Genomic DNA, 13155 nt, shown 5'->3' with positions numbered 1-13155 from the left:
GTGAAAACAGAATTTTCCAAATCTTTGCTAATGTATTGATTGATTTGGATGGGGACCATCGAGAGATGTTCGATTGAGGTCAAGTCGGGTCTTAGCTGGGCCACTCAAGGACATTCACAGAGTTGTCTCTAAGCCACTCCTGTGTTGTCTTGGCTGCGTACCTAGGGTCATTGTCTTTTTGGACGGTGAAGCAGTCTGAAGTCGAGATCCATCTGGATCAGGTTTTCATTAAAGGGGTTCTGCAGTTTGTTTAAACTGATGATCTATCCTCTGTGGGGGTCCGACACCCCCGCTGATCAGCTGTTTGAGAAGGCAGCGGCACTCCAGCGGTGCCGCGGCCTTCTCACTGTTTCCTGCTAGCCCAGTGACGTCACGTCTAGTATCACTGGCATGTGCGCGGCTAAGCTCTGTTCACTTGAATGGAGCTTAGCCCCGCCCAGGCAAGTTGATACTAGTCGTGAGCGCCGCTGCCTTCTCAAACAGCTGATCGGCGGGGGTCCCAGGTGTTGGACCCCTGCTGATCAGATGCTGATGATCTATCCAGAGGATAGATCATCAGTTTAAACAAACAGCAGAACCCCTTTAACCACCTCCCGTCCGCACGTTGACTATAAACGTCCGGGAGGTGGATCTCTATTTCTGAGTGGACGTTCCAGAACGTCCGTTCAGAAACTACAGCTGCACGCTAATTGTGCAGCTGCTGATCGGTGACAGCAGGGCAACCCAGAGAGAAGGCAGGAACAGTGCCCAGGTGTCCCTGCCTTCTGGATCGCTGCATACACAGCGCTATGTGCTTCCTGTTCCGGCCCGGCGGTCATGTGATCGCCGGGACCGGAGAGTGCAGGAGCTGTGTGAGGTCTTTCAGAGACCTCGATCAGCCCTGCACTGAGGCTGTACAGCACTGTATTGCGCTGTACAGCCTCTCTGGGGGGAGTATTTCTCCTGTAACTGGGGCTACTATGTCAGCCCCAGTTACAGGAGAAATCAACAGTGAAAACAAAAAAAAGTGAAGTAAATGTCCCCCAGAGGTCTTGTATGACCTTATGGGGGCCGAAAAGTGTAAAATAAAAAAATAGTGGTAAAAAAAAAAGGTTTCACATGTAAAAAAAAAAAAAAAATTCCCCGAGTAAGGAATAAAAAAAATGTTAAAAATAGAAAAAATAAAATAAAATAGACATATTTTGTATTTTTGCGTCCGTGACGGTCGGCTCTATAAATATCACATAATCGACCCAGTCCGATAAACGCCATAAAAAATAAATAAAAAAAATAACTGTCAAAAAAAGCCATTTTTGTCACCTTACATCACAAAAAGTGCAACACCAAGTGATCAAAAAGGCGTATGTCCCACAAAATGGTACCAATAAAACCGGCACCTCATCCCGCAAAAAATGAGCCTCTACATAAGAAAATCTCTCAAAAAATAAAAAAACTATAGCTCTCAGAACATGGACACATTAAAACATAATTTTTTTGGTTTCAAAAATGCTATTGTGTAAAACCTAAATAAATAAGAAAAAGTATACATATTAGGTATCTCCACGTCCGTAACAATCTGCTCTATAAAAATGTCACTTGACCGAACCCCTCAGGTGAACGCTGTAAAAATAAATAAATAAAAACTGCTAAAACAACCAATTTTTTGGTCACCTTGCCCCATAAAGTGTTATAATGAATGATCAAAAAATCATATGTACCCAAAAATAGTACCAATAAAACTGGCACCTTATCCCCTAGTTTCCAAAATGGGGTTACTTCTTGGGAGTTTCTACTGTAAGGCTGAGTTCACACGAGCGTGTCCGGATAAGGTCCGGATGCTTTGCGGCAAACCCACGTGAGTAGGTACCCAATTGCAGTCGGTTTTGACTGCGATTGCGTTCCGTTGTTCAGTTTTTATCGCGTGGGTGCAATGCGTTTTGCACGCGCGTGATAAAAAAAACTGACTGTGGTACCCAGACCCGAACTTCTTCACAGAAGTTCAGGTTTGGGTTCGGTGTTGTGTAGATGTTGTTATTTTCCCTTATAACATGGTTATAAGGGAAAATAATAGCATATTTTATTATAGAATGCTTAGTAGGTGGTCAATTGAGGGATAAAAAATAATTAACTCGCCTTCTCTTGATCGCGTAGCTGCTGGTCTCTTCTTACTACTTTAATCATGAGCTGCCGGCTAAAGGACCTGTGGTGACGTCAGATCACATGGTCCATCTAGCCCGTGTGAACTCAGCCTAAGGGTGCATCAGGGGGGCTTCCAATAGGACATGGCATCTAAAAACCATGTGGAGTTCCTTTTCTTCTGCACCCTGCCGTGTGCCCATACAGCAGTTTATGACCACATGTGGGGTGTTTCTGTAAACCGCAGAATCTGGGTAATAAATATTGAGTTTTGTTTGGCTGTTAACCATCGATGTGTTAAAGAAAACATTGGATTAAAATTGAAAATCTGCCAAAAAAGTGAAATTTAAAAATTTGATCTCCATTTTCCTTTAATTCTTGTTCCGCCTAAAGGGTTAACAAAGTTTGTAAAATCGGTTTTAAGTAACTTGAGGGGTGTAGTTTCTACAATGGCGTCATTTATGGGGAGTTTCCACTATGTAAGCCCCACAAAGTCACTTCAGACCTGAACTGGTCCTTTAAAAAGTGGGTTTTGACAATCTTCTTAAAAATTTGAAGAATTGCTTCTTAGCCTTCTAACGTCCTAAAAAAATAAAATGACATTTCCAAAATGATGCCAACATAAAGTAGACATATGGGGAATGTTAAGTAATAAATATTTTATGAGGTATCACTTTCTGTTTTAAAAGCAGAGAAATTTAAATTTAGAAAATTGCGAATTTATCAAAATTTTTGGTAAATTTGGGATTTTTTCATAAATAAAGGTGAAATATATTTACTCAAATTTATGACTATCATGAAGTACAATGTGTCACGAGAAAACAATCTCTGAATGACTTGGATAAGTAAAGGCGTTCCAAAGTTATTACCACATAAAGTGAGATATGTCAGATTTGCAAAATTTGGCCTGGTCAGGAAGGGGGCAAATGGCCCAGATGGGAAGTGGTTAAGAATGTTTCTGTACTTTGCTTTAGATTTTATGATACATATATATTTATAGCTTCTTTTTTAATGAAGAAAAAAAAAAAAAAAAAAAAAAAAAAACCTGAAATATTATAATTCATACACTGGCCTCTAAACACCTTGCAATAGGGAATGTTTAGTATTATGCTAGGCACACTGGGGCAGAGTCCCTTTTTATTGTTCTAGTAGGATTACAATGCAAGGTTACTCCTGTCATAAAGCTGGTAGGATAATTCAGGATCTACCATTGATAGTAGGTGATGGACCCAGATGGCCTCCTCCCCTCACTGCACAATGACCTCTGTACAGGTCACAGAACAGGTTACTTGGGACAGGCTGCATTGGCACTGGGGTGAAAGTGACAAGAGCTGAAGGGGCGCAATGCTCAGCAAAGTGCCCCTTTGTCTCTAGAGAGCGTGTATTGGTACTCAAACCCCTCAGAACTTTTGACATACCTTTAGGACAGTTCCAAAGTTTTTTGAAATGACAGACACTGTAAATTGAATTTGTCTCTTTTCAGCGTACAGTACATTACTAAAGTAATTACTGTTTAAGTAACTTTTTTACAGTGTACACATAGAGATGAGAAGTGTTGCAATGCAAATGTAAACTACATCCTTTTGGCTTTATCCTCCAACTACTGTGTTAAATAAGAAAATCAGTCTGTTGGGGCTGCCCGTGCCAAGTTTTATTTTCACAGTACTGTTTGTGCAGTTTTTGTGCAAAATCATAGTGTTTTACTCGTTATTTTACAAGAATTTCCCTAACTACGAGAGATTTGCTAGGCAATAATTTGAGCCAAGTAATCCATTTAAATATATTTTTTTTTTTTTTTTTTTTTAAAGAAGCACTCCACAAAAAATAGAAATTAAGATAATTTTCTTACCAGTGACTGTATCAGATTCAGATATAACCTCTCTTCTGATCCTCAGCTGTCATGTGGCCAACACTCTGATCTGACAGTTACTTCCTCTCCCCACATAAGTTGCTGTGTTTGGGGAGTCAGACTGTTGGTCACATGACACAGCTGAGGATCAGAAGGGAGGTTATAACTCGCAAATAGTCACTGGTAAGAAGATTTCCTTCACTGCAGTTTACATCATGTACCTCATCATGTACAGGTCAGAGAATATATTTTATTGGGAGTGCTTCTTTAATGCTTACCTTTTGGACTTTGAAAAGTGACCATAAAAGGGGACATTACCAACGTGTATACGCCAGCCATGAGGGGATGTAGAATAGAGAGAAATGTCTAACATCCCTAGTGAGTTATGTAAAAGTTACCACGTTACATGGCCCAGATTGTGCACCATTTATGCCATCTGGTAAAGTGATGTATCCTTTTTTTGGCCAGAGAAAATACAGCAGCATGCTGCAGTTTTCTCTCCGGCCAAAAATCCTGAACACTTGCCGGAATGCCGGATCCGGCATTAATTTCCATTAAAATGCATTAATGCCGCATCCGGCCCCAAGTGTTCCCGCAAAACGGATACGGTTTTGCGGTCTGCGCATGGGCAGACCTTTTAAAAATGAGAAAAAAATAAATACCGGATCTGTTTTTCTGGATGACAACCGGAAAGACTGATCCGATATTGCAATGCATTTGTGAGACGGATCCGCATCCGGATCTGTCTCACAAATGCATCCGTTTGCGTCCGGATTGCCGGCGATGGAACTGCCTGCCGGAATCCTCTGCCGCAAGTGTGAAAGTACCCTTACAGTAGTAGCATTTTCCATGTGTTGCAGCCAGTGACTCCTGTGGCTTTCGGTCGGACAAAAAGTCCTGCATACACAACTTTTTGTCTGGCTGAAAGCTGACATTTCTGCTGGAAAGTGGTTGGATCCCATTTTATAGTCGGTTCATGGCATCACCCGGCCATGCCAGACACGGTGAGCTCCGGCAGGCTGTTCCTCTGCCAGAACAGCCTTCCAGATTTCTGAATGCAGAGATGAACGTACCCTTACTGTGTGCAGTGTTACACTGGTACTCTGGAGGAGTGGAATTACATTCTTCAAAGTATTGAAGGGGTTTTCTCACCAAGACCACTTGGCTCTTAAGGGTGGGTTCACACAAAGGTTTTAGTGGCGTTTTGGTGTACTTCTGCAGTTTTAGTGGTTAAATTTCTGTTTAATGAATTACTGCCACATCCAGCCCATCCATGGCCATAAACCTCACGTTTCATATGCAGTGTAGGATTTCCCTTTCCTGTATGTAAAATCTATATGATCTTTGAGCGGCCTGAAAACAAGAAGTGCAGGAAACCTGCTGATGCCTAAGAATGCGGAGGGCATGGCTCGTGTAAACATGAGAATGCGGAGCTAAAAATAAGTGAATTTATATAGAAACTACTGATCTTCGACAGCCGCTCATGACCCCCCTATCGGCGGCTGCAGTATATTTCAGTGGGCTTACTGTAATGCATCATTTCCCCTTCACCAGTGTTACAGGGACACTGCACACTGGCTGCAAAATAATCTGCAGGCCGCATGTTATAGAGCAGATTGATATATAGACTTTTGGAAAAAGATTCAGTATAACTTGTATTGCATTCATTGATATTCCTGCTCATTCTAGGCTTTGACGTTAAGAAATCTGTGACTGACGCTGTCTCTGTATACTCAGTCATAGAGGGAATGCTGTCAATCACTGATAGGACCTAGTCCTTGACTTCAAAGCCCAGAATAGGCACCGATTTTAAATGAATAAATTAGTGAAAAATGTCTCATGAAAGTATATACCAATCTGCTCTTCTCTTCCTGCTCAATAACATGCTGTCTTCAGCTGACACCATAATTAACATGACCAGTTCCCTTTAAGGGGGAGTTTTCCGACATTTTAATACAGATTACCTATCCTCAGGATATGTCATGAGTATCTGATCGGTGGGGGTCCGACACCCAGGATCCCCGCTGATCAGCTATTTGAGAAAGCACCGGCGATCTTGTGAGTGCCGCGGCCTTCTTACAGCTTACCAAGCACAGCGCCGTACGTAGTATCACAGCTCACCCCCATTGACTTGAATGGGACTGAGCTGCGCCTCGACTATGTGACCGGTGAATGTGATATCACTGGCCCAGGAAGAGGCCCCAGCGCTCATGGAGTGCCGCGGCCTCTTCATACAGCTGATAGGCGGGTGAGCCAGGAGTCGGACCCCACTATCTGATATTAATGACATTTCCTAAGGATAGGCCATCAATATGAAAATCCGAGACAACCCCTTTAACCTGATTGTCTGGGGTTACGCTTTTCAAAGAACTAGTACCGCTTGAGGAAAGTCGTGAGTGGGATTATGGAGGATGTCTGTCTTAATAAGGACCTTTCACCCATTATGATAATGTGAACTAAGTATACATACATGGAGAGCGGCGCCCGGTGATCTCACGGCACTTACTATTATCCCCGGGCGCTGCTCAGTTCTCCCGTTATGCCCCCCAGTATCTTCGCTCACTAAGTTATGGTAGGCAGAGATTTCAGTCACTAAGTTATGGTAGGCGGAGTCAGCCCTTGTTCTGCTGTAGCGCTGGCCAATCGCAGCGCAGAGCTCACAGCCTGGGAGGTTCTTTTCTCCCAGGCTGTGAGCTCTGCAATGCGATTGGCCAGTGCTACAGCAGAACAAGGGCAGACTCCGCCTACCATAACTTTGTGAACGAAGATACCGGAGGGCATAGCAGGAAAACGGAGCGGGGCCCGGGGATAATAGTAAGTGCAGTGAGATCCCCGGGCGCTGCTCTCCATGTCTGTATACTTAGTTCATAGGGTAATAATGGGTGAAAGGTCCTCTTTAAATCGTTGGCAGAACGGAGAGCACGGGTGGTGTACAGAGATGAGGGAGGAAATGTGAGATGGTGCAGCAATGTGGGGAGCTTTATGGGTGAGTGACTCACAAATGGCCAGTGCCAAATAATGCAACAGCACTCTGCAAACACAAATTAAGTACAATAATACCATAGCACCAGAATATTTTCTATAACTAATACTATGTTTATTTAGTAAATTTGAGATTCTTGGCAAATACATTTTGTAAAAAATTATTTCTGCCGGTGTCAAGGCGAATCTCTAAGACGGGAACCTAATACTAAATACTACCTGTTATGTGCCATAATGGCCTCCATTAAATCCAGGGAATGTAGGTACCAACATGCATGCTGAGCCCACTCTATACCTCTCCTGGTGCCAGACGGCTTCCAATGAATACAGGGAGAGAGGCTACAGCTTTAGGGCTCATGCACACAGGCACCGGCCGTGTGCACACCGCATCACAGATGTGGACCCATTCAGTTGTATGGGTTCGCAATCCGGGAGATGCGGAGCGGAGGCACGGATCGGAAGCACTATGGAGTGCTTCTATGGGTTTTCTGTCCATGCACTACTTTTTTACAGTGCGGACTATCTGATGCGGATCGCGGACCCCATTTAAGTAAATGGGTCCACGATCTGCATGCGCCTGCCCCGCGGTCGGTGCCCTTACATTGCGGACCGCAATTTGCAGTTCGACAGCACGCGCCCAGCCAGCACACAGTTATGTTCATGAGCCCTTATACTTAAACAAAATTAAAATCAGCCTTTGGGGCAGACAGGCTGGTCAGGGGTGCAAGACCAACAGGAGTCAGCCATACCTCCAGCTCAGTACAACTGCAAGAAAAAGGTGGTCAGTCAGTACATCCCAATGCGCAGTTGCAAGTCACCATGGCTAGAAACACGAGGGAAAAAAACACACTGCAAACACAAATAAAGTACAATAATGCCATAGTTATAGAAAATATTCTGGTGCTAATGCTATGCTTATTTTCTAACTTTGAGATTCTTGGCAAATACATTTTGTACAAAATTATTTGGGCCCGTCTGCCGGCGTCAAGGCGAGGCCATTATGGCACAAAAAATTGTAAAAGGCAGAGTGGACCCAGCATGCATGTGGAACCTGCACTCCCTGAATTTTATGGTGGCCGTTATGGCACATAGCAGGTAGTATTTTTAAAGGGGTTCTGCACTTTGTTTAAACTGATTATCTATCACTTGAATGGAGCTTAGCCGCGCCCAGGCCAGTTATACTAGTCGTGACGTCACTGGGCCTGCGGTAAACAGTGAGAAGGCCGTGGCGCTGCTGGAGCGCCGCTGCCTTCTCAAACAGCTGATCGGCGGGGGTCCTGGGTGTCGAACCCCTGCCGATCAGAAGCTGATGATCTATCCAGAGGATACATAATCAGTTTAAACAAAGTGCAGAACCCCTTTAATGTTAGATTCCCGTCTAATAGAGATTCGCCTTGAAGTTTGGCAGATGGGCCCAAATAATTTTGTACAAAATATATTTCCCAAGAATCTTAAATTTACAAAATAAGTGTAGCATGAACACCAGAATATTTACTATAACTATGGCTTTATTGTATGTAATTTGTGTCTGCATTTTTTGCTTTCTTCATGTTTCTAGCCATAGTGACATGCACCTGTGCATTGGGATGTGCTGACTGACCCCCTTTTTCTTGCAGTGCCAAATAATGGTTGTTGGGTGGAGGAAGAAAAAATGGACAAGCTGTTTTTCTTGGTTTGGGTCCCTTTTAGAGATGAGCGAATTTCCGCTTATGAAATTCGTTCACACTTTATTTGTTGGTTAAAGGTCAATTGCGTTATGGATTCCGTTACCACGGACCATAACGCAATTCTATGACGGAATGCCTTTAGAAGTCTAAGGGCTGCAAAACGGATCCGTCCTGTGTCCGTTATGCAGGGGAGTCCTCTCCTGCATAATGAAAACGGGACGGATCCGTTATGCAGCACATAGACTTCTATTATGACAGAATGAAAAACGGAATGCCTCTAAAGGCATTCAGTTATGTATTTCGTTATGGAATTGCGTTATGGTTAGGAGTAACAACGGAATCCATAACGCAGGTCACCTTTTACCCACAAACAAAGTATGAACGAATTTCAAAATATGAAATTCTCTCATCTCTAGTCCCTTTTATACAGAGATGGAAAACCTAACGTTATGTTCACATCATGTTTTAAGCATGTTTCACATTTGCGGCAGGCTGTTTCTGCCGAAACTCTCTGGATCCAGGATTGCTGGGTGTTACCAGAATGCCCGCTGGCCCATTGACAATGATGGGGTCTGTCGGAGATCCGGCCTCTGTCCTGCAAATACGCCCAAAAGGCGGATGACCCCTTTAACAATGAACAAGAGTTTTAGGCATCCTAAGATAGACCATCATTGTCTGAACAGAAGTCGGCCATGTTTGAAATTTTCATCCTATTGCTGGATAAAAGCTATTTCATTGAAAGAAAGAACATTTGTGGAGAAAAGATATATTTCGCAGAAAGATCGTTCACCCGTCCTGGTTTTATTGAATTTCTATGGGCAGTTTGAACCACTGTAATGGCTGATACAGACTAAAATGTATCTGACCGTGTCTGCAACGTGATCATTATTAGAATTATTCATTTACTGTGTTTTATTCCAGGGGGGTGTACATACATAATACAAAAACCAGTACAATCAGCATGAACGAGAGGAGAGGACCTGCCGACGAGGGCTTATCATTTGTTCAACCATCAGCCAACTTCTATATGACCTTTAGAGACTAAGTCCACCAGGTCACCCCCCTGCATTTACCACTGCCAGGTGTTATACCTGCCTACTTGCTGTAGGTAATCTGTAGTAATTGGTCTGGTTACACAACACGCTGTGATGACCTGAGAGATAGGATTACATATCTGTGAGGGAAATCAATAGCTAATCTCATGGTAATTGCCTACACTGAATGGCTGATGCTTTTTAACTAATCTTAAAAGTGTTATCGCTTGCTCCTAACATCAAGCCCACTGTCCTGTGACCCAATATTGCACAACGTGAGGTGACAGAGCTCGCCAACGTCCTCGGGCTGTGCGCAGGTCACCTGGAAGTGGTGAGGACAGAGCCCAGGCAGCGCAGCATTGTCATTCAGACATGTAAATTAATAAATAGTGACTATTTTCCCATAAAACTATATATATCAATCTGCTCAGCTCCTCCTGCTCTATAACATGCGGCCTGCAGACCATTTTGCAGCCAGTGTGCAGTTTCCCTGTAACACCAGTGCATTACAGTAAGCCCACTGAAATATACTGCAGCCGCCGATAGGGAGGTCATAAGCGTATCTCGCCGAGCTGTAGTTTTTATATAAATTCACTTATTTTTAGCTCCGCATTCTCATGTTCACACGAGCCATGCCCTCCGCATTCTTGGGCATCAGCAGGTTTCCTGCACTTCTTATTTTCCTGCCGCTCAATGATTTTACATGCAGGAAAGAGAAATCCTACACTGCATATGAAACGTGAGGGCTGGATGCGGCAGTAATTCATTAAACAGAAATTTTGCTGTCAAGACATATTATCAAACAACCAAGCCTTGTGTAAACCTCCTTGATCACGTGCCGGATTCCAGAAGTTGTGACCTCCAAGAATCTGCTCCACCACCCTCTCATCTCTAAGGATAGGTTATGAAACGCAAAGATTACGGCTTCCATTAGTTCCATATTTTGCTGACCGCTGAGCACTTAGTGTCTGAAGTAACTTCTTCCATGCTGACTGTCGGTCGGTGATTGCTGGACCTAAATATTTTATTTATAGGTAATGCGAGAAATGAAAAGCGATTTCCGAATCAGTAAGACTGGGTCTATGCCGCAGTCTTTGGTGTGAGTAAGGATCGCAGTGTAGCAGGGCAGCCATAGAAATGATCAGGGTCACAGAGCGGCGCGCAAGTTGCCGTGAACACAGAATAGCAAAAAATCCAGCAGGGTTGGATTTTGGGGTTGCAGCAACTGCGACCCCATTCATTTCCGAACCTTGGTCGCGCAACAGCTGTTGCACCCAAGATCAGCGTGTAGCCACAGCCTATAGGGCAGGAATGCGCAACTTGTGGCCCTCCAGCTGTTGCAAAACTACAACTCCTAGTTTTACAACAGCTGGAGGGCACTGGTTGAGCATCCCTGCTTAGGGTTTTCAGCCGTTTTGGCTGAAGACTGGAGAGAAGTCCATCCTTTATATTTTCCATTCCATTAGAGTACCTTTATGGAAAAACCACTGAGGGTCAGTTACAGAGACTGGCCTTTCTTTGCGCCCCCACCCACCCTTTGTTGCGGGAGGATTCCCCATATTTATGTTAAGGTATGTAGCTTGTCCTGCTGTTTTCAGGAGCAAATCTTAATAACTTTGCCGAGGCAAAAGTCCTAAACCTGCCACTCCCAAGTAGCTAGGATGGCGTAAAAAATATTAAATAAAAAGGGGTCTTTTAAAATTTTAATTTTATGGCTAAACCTGGCATAAAACTGTAATTGCCCTCTTCCTGAAAACGGCGCCACATTGTAGGTGCTCTCCATTGACGTGAATGGGACTGAACAGCGATGCCACACACAACCCATGGTGGTGCTGAAAAAGAGCAACCGTTTTTCTGATCCTGGACAAGCCCTTTAATGCTACTTTCACAATCGCGTTTGGTGCGGATCCGTCATAAATCTGCACAAACGGATCCGTTCAGATAATACAACCGTCTGCATCCGTTCAGAACGGATCCTGTTTGTATTATCTTTAACATAGCCAAGACGGATCTGTCTTGAACACCATTGAAAGTCAATGGAGGACGGATCCGTTTTCTGTTGTGCCAGATTGTGTCATAGAAAACGTTTGGCTCAGTTTCGTCAGACGGACACCAAAACGCTGCAAGCAGTGTTTTGGTGTCCGCCTCCAGAGCAGAATGGTGACTAAACGGAGGCAAACTGATGCATTCTGAGCGGATCCTTTTCCATTCAGAATGCATTAGGGCAAAACTGATCCGTTTAGGACGCTTGTGAGAGCCCTGAACGGATCTCACAAAAGGAAACCAAAACGCCAGTGTGAAAGTAGCCTTAGAAGAGTAAAACTTCTTGACAAGAGGCAAATAAGTATTATTACCACCATACATTTCAATAGGATACCGTTCTAAGAACATTTGGGCAAACAGGCCGCATTGACAGTTGCACCAATATAGTCTTGTGTAATTGTTGTAAGGATCTGGGGAGAACAACTTCTGCTTAAGGTCAGTCAGCTATAATTATTAGTAAGGCTTGTTCACATATGCATTGCAGGCTCAGTATGAGGCCTTTGTTGCCAAAAAGAGTGCTAAAAAAATCGGACACCTGAACGGAAACCAGATGGACCCTATTATAGTCGATGGGGTCCATTCAGCTCAATTCATTTCAGTTATGATCTGGCGCAGTTTTTTTTAGCACAGATGTGAACGTAGCCTCATTTTAATATTTATTTTTATTTATTTTTTTTACTTTCATATCCCTCACCCATCACTTAAATATTTTCGAGGTGCTTTTTCTGGCATTGCAGCCCCATTTAGCAGTTGGACCGCAGCCAGTCACACCTTGATGACATAGCCTAAGGATATGCCGTCAGTGTTCAGTCTATAAAGGAGCTCGCTCATTGGGGGTGAGGTGCTGCAACATGGCGATCTCTCATCCTCATACAGCTTCATTGTTTCTGGGCAGCAGATCACTGTTTAAACCGCACCATCTGCTGCCCAGAAACAATAATTTAGGTGCCTTCACAAACTGGATCAACAGATGAATGAGCGTTTTGCTCATTCATCGGGTGATCTGCGGCACCTCTACATGGGCAGATTGTTGGGCACGTGCATTTGCAGGAACGTTCGTGCCCAATTATCTGGCTGTTTAAATCGACTTTAAGTAATGGCCTGTCCTCAGGATAAGTCATCACTAGCTGATCAGAGTGGGTCCTGCACCCATGCCAATCAGCAGGGGTGGACTGAGAACCCTCAGGGCCCCCGGCCAAAATAAATCAAGGGCCCCCTTACAGGCCCCACCCATGTTCTGCTGCAAGCCCCACCCTTGTCCCGCCTCCAGTCACACCCTACACAATCTTTAATAAGATTTCAAAGTTAAAGTGACACAAAAGGCACCCAGACCACGTCAGCTCATTGCAGTGGTCTGGGTACAGTGTCCCTTTTGCAAATTGAGCTGCAATGTTCTAGAGAAACTGCATTGTTTACGTTCCAGCAATAAGTCAGCCTCTAGAGGCTGGCAGCCACCTGAGGGCTT

At 43.9% G+C, this 13155-nt stretch overlaps 1 protein-coding gene across 2 annotated transcripts in view; it reads left to right on the top strand.

Moving 5' to 3' along the window:
- The window catches only part of TLCD2 (TLC domain containing 2), a 48700-nt gene that overhangs the window by 11233 nt on the left and 24312 nt on the right, over positions 1-13155 (top strand). The gene's annotated exons all lie outside the window — the stretch shown is intronic.

This window comes from Bufo bufo, chromosome 3 (genome assembly GCF_905171765.1).
Source record: "Bufo bufo chromosome 3, aBufBuf1.1, whole genome shotgun sequence".
NCBI classification, from domain to species: domain Eukaryota; kingdom Metazoa; phylum Chordata; class Amphibia; order Anura; family Bufonidae; genus Bufo; species Bufo bufo.
The sequence above is the reverse complement of the archived record's forward strand: the minus strand, read 5'-3'. Positions and strand labels throughout refer to the sequence as shown.